General features: G+C 49.0%; 2 protein-coding genes across 5 annotated transcripts in view; both read left to right on the forward strand.

Annotated features, from left to right (window-relative positions):
• Positions 1-12007, forward strand: part of LOC144889489 (uncharacterized) — an 880122-nt gene that overhangs the window by 609458 nt on the left and 258657 nt on the right. The window lies entirely within an intron of this gene.
• The window catches only part of LOC137421904 (glutathione synthetase-like), a 205674-nt gene that overhangs the window by 41994 nt on the left and 151673 nt on the right, over positions 1-12007 (forward strand). The gene's annotated exons all lie outside the window — the stretch shown is intronic.

Genomic DNA, 12007 nt, shown 5'->3' on the forward strand with positions numbered 1-12007 from the left:
CTTGTCTCCTTCAGCTGGGTCATGCATCTGCTGCAAAAAGGCTTGTGTGCACGCTTATATCACGCATGGCGCGATGATACGCCAACTCCTATGCCACGCCTCCGGTTTTTTGTTCACCTCGGCGCTGATTTGTTGGGCAAGGGCTCTTTGGCTCCACCTTTGATGATGAGGTGGTGCCACGCCCGTGATCCGGCGGCTCCTGCCCCTTCCTTGGCCCCGTGTGCGATGGAGTCTTGGGGTGAAAATGATGGTAATGAAAACCGCCCAATGCAATGGCGGCCAACGCCGCCGAAAACAGCCCAACTGTCACTTGCACTTTGAGGAGACGATTTGGGGGAAACTTGAAAGGGGAACTATCTTATTTCATTTGGTGCAATGCAATGTCAACTATTGGAAAACAGAGCCTTAACTGATACACATAATAAAGAAATAACTATAGAGAGGTTCTATGATTGGCTACGTGCTTGTACATGGACTAGCTAAGGGGACGACCTTTGACCTTTACACAAATGGAGGTATTTACATTGAATTACTATTTACAGAGGGTGATATTTACAACAATTACACCAAGTACAGGGTTTCCCAAATCCGTTACATTATATATAAATATATATATTGTTGCGGATCCCGGGTTCGTCGATGTACTAAGCGGTGTTTATGCCCTGCTACCCCTCAAACTCCGGGTCCACTGAGGCCGCCATCCACGACTACTAAACTCGTGATTGATGGATTGCTAGGCAATTCCGATCACCAATCTCCCAGTCACTTGTCGAAGAGTTTACTGGTCAATATTCCAAATACCTTCAAGACACGTGACCAGAGAAACCGGGGATCGAACCCTCACTTTCCCACACCTTATGGGTGCCGAGCGGATTTGCACGGTGTGGAAAGCGGCGTTACCCCACGAGATTTACGGACCTGAATCTAGCCAAATTCGGTCTCGGATGATGCTAGGCCAATTGGTGAAAGGACGTACCGAACAGGTTGGAAAGGAATCAAATGTACAGCCTTTTATTTAGAAGGCACAGAGAAACAGACGAAGATTCAGCTTAACTATTCTTACCTATCGTAATAAACCCCACTGACGCCTTCACACTCTGACACACTCACACAGGGAATTAGACACTCTGGATAAGGGCGTACTGATGTACATGCTGGAATTGCCTCACTGGTGGCCACGTGGTCTGGTGGGCACAGCTCGCAGCTCGATGAGGTCAGGTCCAAAGGATGAACTCCAGCGCAGGTTGAGCTAGATTCAGTGCAGGTGGGACGAGCTACCACGCAGGCAGACAACTTCAGCTCAGGTGAGTCGTGTCGAAAGCCAACGCTTGCAGGTCAGCCGGATGGTGCAAAAGATCGGTGCAGAAGCGATTGGTGTTCGACGAAACACAAAGGCCAAAACACGTGTCGTCTGGTGGAGCCAAAACAAGAGTCCAGAGCAGGATGTCGTCCACGTGGCGAAATCCAAAGCAAGAGAATCGTGTCGTCCACAAGGCAAAATCCAAGGCCAGAGTTCAGAACAGGAGGTCGAAGTGCAACAAAATCCCAAAAGCCAAGAGAAGTCGAACTGGCGATGCAAAATCCAAGAGGCAAAGAAGCGTGTCGTCCACGTGGCAAAATCCAAGGCAAGAGAGAGAAATGCGATCCGCATGGGCTTTTACCAGATTCACCCACGCCTCCAAAATGTTCCACAGCCTCCCATTGGCTGAGGTTGGTCACGTGCCGGGGGCGTGTTCCCGTCTCCTCATTGGTCACGTGGGCTTCGCTTTTGGCCACGCCTTCCTGCTCATAGTAATGGCTTCCATTAACCACACGGAGGTTTGACATCCTGCTTAACTTCAACGCATATTGGTCTTGATTACTACACAATGGGAAAGGGCTAATCTTTACATTCAATAAGACATATCAACTACTGTAGGCTACATGTTGTCGTGCAACGAACTATAGGGGGTTTGCCTTTATGGCACAACCGCAACACGACCCCCTACTCTCACCAAGACTCGACCCGAGTCGTCCACATGGAGCGGCTGGGGTGAGCTGGCATTCTTTTAAACATTACTTTTAGTGTGACACTTAGATGTGATTCCCCTAACATTTAAAACTCTAATCCCAGTGTGTGCGACATTTTTTTTTTTTTTGTTAAACATTTAAATGTACATTTTAAAACTAAATATGTCCCTCCTAATGCATTGAGAAACTACCTAATAGATTCACACCCACAACCTTATACTGTTCACATATTGCCGGAATTTTTAAACTAAACACATAACAGGTGGGCAACATTTTTACATTTTACACTAAACACAATTTATTTTACAAAAACTATGACCCAGGACCTAGACTTGAGGAATAAAACTTGAAGAATTTGTTGCTGGAGTCATCTTCCTGTTGCTAGAGTGGCTTCTTGACTTGGTAGGCGGGCTAACAAAAACCGGCTGCCCTGACCGGCATACAGGCCATTTGAAGATCAGGGCCATCTAAATCTTCACAATTGCACACGTGGATCACTTTTTATTTATTGGTGAAAATTGTGATCCAATTTACTTGGATCACATGGTGAAACCATGGTGAAATCATGGGAGTGGGTGTGGATGGCAGCAAGAGGCTGCGATGGCAAGGTGAGTCCTCGTGATTGTCCTGGATCGGGGTGGAAGAGAAGATGCAACGAGCAAAAAGGTAAAGACACGGTGGCACATGCAAAACAAAGGTATGACAAGCGGGTGAGAGGAATGCCGTCAGAGTGAACTAGAGCCTGGCCCTACCCATACGTACCTCCCACCGTTAACTACACTACCCGAGCCCTCCTTGTATTTACAATCCGTCTATACGTCTTGTCTCCCCCGTCCCCTCTTTATTCCAAATTCGTCCCCAACTCCCCCCAGGCTCTCCCAGGAAAGAAAGGAGGAATGAACACAATGTTTCGTACTCACATCGTGATGCATCTTACCAATCAAACATTGAGTCCCGTGGTGCGAAATCCATCCCCTTGTGGATGGTTGTGGATGGTGCGAAGGGGTCTTCACAAAATTCTAACTACACTAACATCATTACACATTTTAATCTTCCCGGGTCGTACCCTGCCAATTAGCTTTCTTTAAACTATGTGATTCTAAGAACCCGAATTCCCATTGCCCACACTGTGGTGCCCTCCTGGATCTGGGTCTAACCCCAACAATCTTCAACCTGTGCCCTCGCACACTTTCGGGGCTGGGTCATGTGGCTCTACCAGCTGGTCTACCTACCTGCACCCCTCCGTTCACTGGAGCTGCCTCCCGAGCTTGCCTGCTCAGTGCTCCTCACTCTAACCTACCTCGGGAAGCCCTCCCTGGCGCTTACCCATTGATGCCCACGTTGGCATTGGGCAACCCGAGTCCCTTCTCTGGATCCTCGGGCCCCACTCACATGCTAACCTAATTGGCTCCCTGAGCCTACCTGCGGCCTTACCTGGTCGACGAGCTACCGGTGATGGAGTGTCCCAATAACTATTACTACTAATAAGCCACATGGCCAGCCATTCGACCGCTTCATGCACCTCACAAAAAAAACCTATTTCCACAATCAGCACCACAGGTGTCAATATCCATGCAATTTACCTGTACCCTCTATCTAACTTTAAGCTACCCACCCGGGCCTTCGTGAATGGGTTCCAACTCCCCCCATTCAATCCTACGCACCATGCATTCCACACCATGCATTCCACACCATGCATTCCACACCATTTATTTCCACACCACAATACAATTCCATCTATTCTCAAACACACAGCATCATCTATTTAACTGATTTCCCCCATAACTCGTGCTTCCCCGTCGTACATTTACACGACGCACACCCTTTGTTAACAACCAGCTAAACTCTCTATGTCCCCTCCACAGTTCATTGTCATGACTTAAATCTTGTCCCTATGGTCTCTCTAGATCCTTAATCGTTATCTTAGCCCACCCTCAGCTAATGCTTCGGTGCTCCCATGGAGCAACCATTGCTGGCCCCTCCATGGGCCTAACAATGCTATCCCCCTAAAGTAGTGCTCATGGGCCGTGGGGAATGGTCACACCACCATACCCCCATGTGGGGGGCACAATACTCCACCAAGTCTTCTAAGCTATGAGCCCCCATCTATGGGGGTAATTTGTCGCGCCTCGGCCTCGAAGGCCGAAGTAATCCATGTGGGTGCTTGGTCACCTGTGTACGGTCTTATTCGGCTGGCATTGATGATCCGAGGGGGTGGAGTTGGTGGTCCCAGGTGCCGGGGTCCATCCTTGCTCAGGGCTCTGTGGTCCCACGCACGATGACCCAACCGGCCACGGTTAGAGCACCTCACCTGGAAAGGTACGTTCGTCCGAAACTCCAAATTTCCCCTCAAAACCCGCCGATCGCTCTTGCCGTGGTACGGCGCCAACAATACCGTGCGGGTGCCGGAGGTACGAATCCCACCTGCTGGTCCTTGTGGGACCGACGCAGCACCGATTCCCTCTGGTCCCCATGGGACAACATTCATCGGGGGCTCGTGTACTCTACCAGTCTCACGAAGCACTACCCCGGTTGGTGTTGATGCCTGAGCCGCATCATCCCTCGCCCTCCATTTCGTACTCGTACACACCGGTGTGCACACTCTATTCACACACTCCGTACTCACACACATCGGTGCGCACACTCTCTCCACACACTCCGTGTCAGTCTCACCCCTCACAATGGGCCCTTCACGAACTCCCGGGTCCATCCTGACCCCCAAGCTTGTCGAACACCCCATCGCACGATACACATTCCCGATATCACTACTCACCTCGGGACCCATCTTCATCCGGCCCTCTTCAAGAACCTGTAAACTTTATATTTGATTAACAGCTATTTCATCATGGTCCGAGCACCACTCTTGCACACATTCCATCAATTCCTTCCGTAATTCATTTCCGTCTCACCCTCCGTCATTTTAATTTCTATTATTCCTCCTTTCACCTCCGTTATTTCCCGCTGCGCCTCTACTATTTCCTCTTCTAAGGTTACCTTCGTCGGTTCCTTTACCTCCCGTGTCAATCTTTCCATTCCCCCAGTCAGTTTGGCCGTACTCTCCTTCAACCCTCGCCAGACGCGCATCTCACTCCACTTTACCTCATCACGTGCACCCGCGACCTCGCTCATTCTACGCCCAAACCCTCCCTCATAGTGTCCATCCGATTATTCAATCGATCACCCATTTTGTTCATTTCACTTCTTGACTCTACCAAATATGCTGCGATTTGAGTCATGAATAACTCCATGTTAACCCCCGCTTGCACAATGGGTCCAGCCTCCGCCGCCCGGCCCGCATGCGAAGCGCCATTATCTCAACTCCCTGCTGCGCCGTGATCAAATCCAAGTTCAATCTGTTCGCTTGTGTCCTGGGCCATTAATTACTCATTCTCTACATTTCCTACTCCCACCGGAACCTGCTCGTTTTGGCCAGGCATCATGCGAATTTAATTTTAAAATTTGAATTTGTTTTAAACTATATTTCCACACGCTTGTAATTTCGCAGTACGTGAAGCGTACTCCAGGTCCAATCCCTCTCCTGACACCAACAATGTTGCGGCTCCCGGGTTCGTCGATGTACTAAGGGGGGTTTATGCCCTGTTCCCCCTCAAACTCCGGGTCCACTGAGGCCGCCGTCCATGACTACTAACCTCGTGATTGACGGATTGCTAAGCAATTCCGATCGCCAATCTCCCAGTCACATGTCGAAGAGTTTACTGGTCAATATTCCAAATACCTTCAAGACACGTGACCGGAGAAACCGGGGATCGAACCCTCACTTTTCCACACCTTATGGGTGCCGAGCGGATTTGCACGGTGTGGAAAGCGGCGTTACCCCACGAGATTTACGGACCTGAATCTAGCCAAATTCAGTCTCGGATGATGCTAGGCCAATTGGTGAAAGGACATACCGAACAGGTTGGAAAGGAATCAAATGTACAGCCTTTTATTTAGAAGGCACAGAGAAACAGACAAAGATTCAGTTTAACTATTCTTACCTATCATAATAAACCCCACTGGCGCCTTCACACTCTGACACACTCACACAGGGAATTAGACACTATGGTTAAGGGCGTACCAATGTACGTGCTGGAATTGCCTCGCTGTTGACCACGTGGTCTGGTGTGCGCAGCTCGTGGCTCGATGAGGTCAGGTCCGAAGGACGAACTCCAGCGCAGGTTGAGCTAGATTCAGCTCAGGTGGGACGAGCTGCCACGCAGGCAGACAACTTCAGCTCAGGTTAGTCGTGTCGAAAGCCAGCGCTTGCAGGTCAGCCGGATGGCGCAAAAGATCAGCGCAGAAGCGATTGGAGGTCGACGAAACACAAAGGCCAAAATACATGTCGCCTGGTGGGGCCAAAACAAGAGAGTCCAGAGCAGGGTGTCATCCAGGTGGCGAAATCCAAAGCAAGAGAATCTGTTGTCCACGAGGCAAAATCCAAGGCCAGAGTTCAGAACAGGAGGTTGTAGTGCAGCAAAATCCCAAAAGCCAAGAGAAGTTGAACTGGCGCTGCGAAATCCAAGAGGCAAAGAGAAGCGTGTCGTCCACGTGGCAAAATCCAAGGCAAGAGAGAGAAATGCGATCCGCGTGGGCTTTTACCAGATTCGCCCACACCTCCAAAATGTTCCACAGCCTCCCATTGGCTGAGGTTGGTCACATGCCGGGGACATGTTCCCGCCTCCTCATTGGTCACGTGGGCTTCGCTTTTGGCAACGCCTTCCTGCTCATAGTAATGGCTTCCATTAACCACACGGAGGTTTGACATCCTGCTTAACTTCAACGCATATTGGTCTTGATTACTACACAATGGGAAAGGGCTAATGTTTACATTCAATAAGACATATCTAACTACTGCAGGCTACATGTTGTCATGCAATGAACTATAGGGGGTTTGCCTTTATTGCACAACCCCAACAACATATTGATATATATAGATATATAGATATTGTTGCGGATCTCGAGCCCGTCGACGTACAGAGGGGGGTTAAACCCTTTTCCCCCTCGGGCCTTCGAGTCCACGAGGCCGCTACCCACTTTACACTCGTGGGGCGGATTGCGGAGCAATTCCAGCCGCCACCCCCATAGCGAGCGTGCGGAAGGGTCTCTGGTCAAATACCCAAAGTACCTTCTATACACACGCTGCCCCGAGAACGGGGGCTGGACCTCGCACGAGTCACGCTGGTCTTATATGCCCGAGTGGTTTGCGTGTCACGTGACTCTTGCCGTTAATTATTACTGAACCCGATCGAGCAGTTTTATCTCGTACAATGCGAGGCCAATGGTGGAAAAGACGTATACGGCCAAATGGAAGCAAAGAACACAGGTTTATTTATAAATGTACAATGATCGGCAAAGAAGAGACACAGGGTAGAAACTTAACGTCCTTAACTTGATTCCCCAGACAAGGGCCCTCTCACTCATGCGGGGAAACGAAGGAAGAGAAGAGAACGCGCTCAAGCACGGTCGTTGGTGCAGTTCGCCCCGGTCAGCTCGTTGGGCATGTCCCTTGAGATGTTCGCGGCATGGGACGTCAACCTCGGTCGTGCATGCACGGGAATCCGCCCAGCGTGTCCCGATGTTAATGAGGCAAACGCGCACGTGCAGGGAGCCCAGGCAGGGAGATCGTTGGAGCCTCAGGCCCCGGGAGAGATTGTCCTGCAAGAGCGCTTCTAACAGGCAGCAGAACGCAGACTACAGAGAGAGCGATAAGAGCTTCTTTCGTTCGGGGGCAGGGAGAGTTCATGCTTCGACCTCGAGAGCTCAGAGACAGAGAGAGCGTGCTCTTCAGAATCCCGGGACAGAGAGAGGGTTCGGGCTCGGGGGCCCGGGGCAGGGTTTTATAGCCCCTCCCCCCTCCCCCCCCAGAGTCCCATCAGAATATTCCAAGCACCTCCCCTGGCCGCCGTTGCTGGCCACTCCCCTTTAGCTCCCATTGGCTGCTTGCCGCTTACTGGCCACTCCCCTTTAGCTCCTCCCTCGGGCCTCCCAGACTTGTTCCAGGCCATAGCACATGTCATTCCAGCCCAATGAGGCCTACCCTTACCTACCTGCATCAACGCATACCAACACAGGAAAGGAGACTATGCTTAACATTTAATAAGAAATAACTGAACTAAAGCGAGGCTACATGTTGTGGTGCAACTAACTAAAGGGGGGGTTTGCCTTTATTCCAAAAACCGCAACAATATATAGATATATTGATATATGTGGGAAAATTACACACCCAGACCATGAATCGCACCCAGGTCCTCTGGAAAACCGTACCAGTGCTCTGCCATCTGAGCTATCTGGGCGACCCTGACTGAGCATGCAATTTTCCCACACATGTGATTGCCACTCTCTTTCCGTCAGTGCTTCTGGGCTACTCGCTGCCAACCATAGGAGCACCAACGGCCTGAAAACGAGAGGGTCTTCCTCCAATGGGGGGGGGGGGGGGGGACAAATCCATGTCCTCTATTATAAACACCACTGGGGGCATAGTGAAACAATTAGATTATGAGCAGGATTAAATAATCAAAATGTTTGATTAAATAAGCACGGCTGAGGCTCTTGGCTTGATCGAGCAGCTTTCATCCATTAAGAGTGGATCACTCCCAGAAGGGCTGTAGATGAGTTTTGCAAGTGTGTGCAGTGGAAATGTGCATTCGTATATACATGGGATGTGCTTCGAATGATCATGTTGTTCCTTTGTGAGTTTCAAAGCAAAATGTTACCATAATTGGGCATTGTAACTGTACACTGCAGCTACCGTACCCTAGTTGCAATATCCACTATATATTGCCCATAATCTCCATAGATCGCTGGTTTGGAATGGTAGACTTGCTATAAATCCTTTCTGATGATATTCTGACTTTGAAGGATTCAAAGTTAATCATTAAATTAACCTCTTCACAGGCTAAGAATCTCCACCAGGGTTCCATCTTGGATTAGGACACCTGTGAGGCGAGGTGCCTGGTGCACTGCCCGATCAGCCACCGGCATTTCAATTGAACCCATTATAGGTGAAGAAAGGCCCTTAATCCGGTTCAGAGCATCTCAGCCATTTGGCCCGCTTGACAGCTGTTTCATTGTAGCACCTAGGACACTTTAGAAACATAACACCTGTGGCGCCATGATGACCGCATGATGGCCGCTCTCCACAAGCACATCCACAATCACCCAACTACCTCCTCAATCCAATGCTACACACCAAATAACATTCTAAACACTCCTCCTCCTGATGTGCATGAGACAGAATGAACTTTCTCAAGAAATGAGCGTGAATCTCGCCATATTACGCTGTGGTCACCACCCATCTCTCCAATACTATTGATACAGGACAGGATCCATCTCACAGAAAATCCATGATACCAACACTGCTTTACACACCACAGTTCACTTACTCTCCAAGTGCACCACATTCACACAGCACAGACAATTTCTCACCATGACGTACACAAAAAGTCTCTGGGAACAACCATAAACATTGACCGATACCTTAATTAGGTCCATCGGCCTCACAACCAAGTAAGGCCGATGCTCCAATAACAACAAGAAGAAGAAAGAGCAATCAGAGATTGCAGACCCATGCCAGGATGTGTTTTCAGTGGTTTTTAAGGCTTTTGTGTTAAAACAAATATGGCGGTCGAACCACGTGACCGATGACGTCATCATTACTTCTTTTTTTTCTCCACCAATTTATCCCTAGATTATGCTCAAGAAATTTCATCTTTATCTGATGAAGTTTTGTACTTGTCGAATTATGATGTCATAATGGAGGCACCTATGACATCATCATTAACATATTGTTGCGGATCTCAACGTCGGCCTTTCCCCTTACCAGGGGGGATTAGTCCCCTTGTCTTTTTTCTAGCCGACGCGATCCGGGGCTATGACGTTCCTTCCGGTCAGCGTTGCGTAAGGTCGTAGGCCGAATTCCTAATACCTAATTACCAACACCTCCCAGGAAGCGAGGAAATAACCCCGCCCGAATCACGGTTGTAGTGGAAACGCCAAACGATAGCGAGCCATGATCCGAGCTGTTAACAGAACTAAAGCGGGTTTGAGCGGTTCCGAATCGTGCCACGCTTAGCCAATGGAGGAACGGACTGATACGGTCGAATCAGGAAAGACAGGAAGAACAGATTAGTTTATTTATAATTTGTACAGGAAGGAGAAGAGGAACACATAGTGAAGCTTATGCAGTCTTAACTTATCCCAGGACACGGGCCTGTTTCACTCTCAGACACACTCACACGGGGATGTAGAAGGTCAGGGTGATGGTCCAGGGATGATGGCGTCCAGGCAGCTCACTCCGGTACCCGACTCATACCGTGAAGCAGATGGTCAGAGCGGCAGAAGCTCCCCGTGGGTCGTTTATGTGGAGCGGACAATTACAGGGCGGAAGGCAAGGCTGGCTGGCGGTTACTTCGCGGCTCTCCGCGTATGTATTAGATGCACTGGCGCTATATGCGCTCCCAATACCGCTCAATAGGCGCTCCCTAATGCAAGTTCAATAGCATACGTGATCTTTCAAAGCGCGTATCCACTGCAGTCCTCTTCCAATGCACTTTCCTCACAAGGCCTTTATCATGCGCGCTGTTGCGTCAATCCTGGACAGTCCTTTACAAAGCCAACCTTCCCCAGCGAGTCCTGTTATATAGTTCTCTCATAAGGGCAGTCCTGTCGCATAAGTCCTCTTTACCATGCGCTTTCCTCACGAGTCCTGTACAAGGGCTTTGTGCACACGTTTATATAGCGCTGCCCAGCCAACCCTCTGAAACTTGCCAACCGCGCTCTTAGCACGCCCTTCTCGCCATGTCAACCGAGCCCTGGTTGGTTGTTGGCTCTCACCGTCTCCGCCTTTGACGTGCTGCTTGACATGACCACACCCCGTCCTCGCGCTCCTCCCCCTTTCCAGTCCTACCTCGTGGCATTTGGCTGGTTTCGAGTGAAAACCCTTGCCAGCAGCGAACACTGCTGGCAAAGGAGGTGGTTTAGCCGAATCAGGGCGCTGGATGGATGCTGCCCAACGAGGTCGATTTGGAGGGTGGGCCGCAAAATGAACAGGACCTAAGCTTATTTATTTTACACAACGCAGGTATCACTAATGGAAATGACCTTATCCTACACACATACTATGACATAACTAATGTTGTAAGGTGACCTACCTGTTGCTTGTGGAATAACTATGGGGGCAAACCTTTAACCTTTAATGATAAATATTTACACTCTCAAAACCGCAACAATATTTTATTCCCCATAGAGATTTCTTTACAATGAGCCATGTCTCAATTTTTTCTATTCAGCACTTTCCGAGATTATAGAGGTGCAAAGTTTTTAGGTTTTTCCAAGATGGCGGCCGAACCACGTGACCAAATAACGTCATCATTTTTTTTTTCTCCACCAGTATATGCCGACATGGCGCTCAAGAAATTGCATCTTGATTGGATGAAGTTTTGTACTTGTCGAATTATCGAATTATGACGTCATAATGGAGGCCTTGGGCCTAGAGAGTTAAAAATTGGGCACAGTCTATTCCAGGGCAAGACAAATATGTGTGTAAAGTTTGGCGATTCTATGTGCAATTGTGTAGACGTAGTACTGCGCACAAACAGACAAACAGACAGACAGACAGAGAGACAAACCCAACCAACATACTTGCCGGAATCTTTCCGGCAAGTAACTAACAGACAAAGAGACAGACAAACCAAGAATTAGCAATGTCTCAATATTTTCTATTCAGCGCTTTCGGAGATATAGCGGTGCAAAGTTTTTCGGTTTTTCCAATATGGCGGCCGAACCACGTGACCTATGACGTCGTAATTATCATAAAAAATTATACAGGTGGCGTTGCACCTATTGTGATAATGTCCTGTCAATCAGACCAACGGTTGCAGAGAAAATCATATTTATTCTGTGCGGACAAAGAAACAAACAGACAGACAGACAAACGGACTCAAATGCAATAATAACTTTGCATCATTCTCAATCACGTTCATCGTTCCAGTAGAGTTGC

This window comes from Myxine glutinosa, chromosome 1 (assembly GCF_964187855.1).
Source record: "Myxine glutinosa chromosome 1, kmMyxGlut1.1, whole genome shotgun sequence".
In the NCBI taxonomy this organism is placed as follows: domain Eukaryota; kingdom Metazoa; phylum Chordata; class Myxini; order Myxiniformes; family Myxinidae; genus Myxine; species Myxine glutinosa.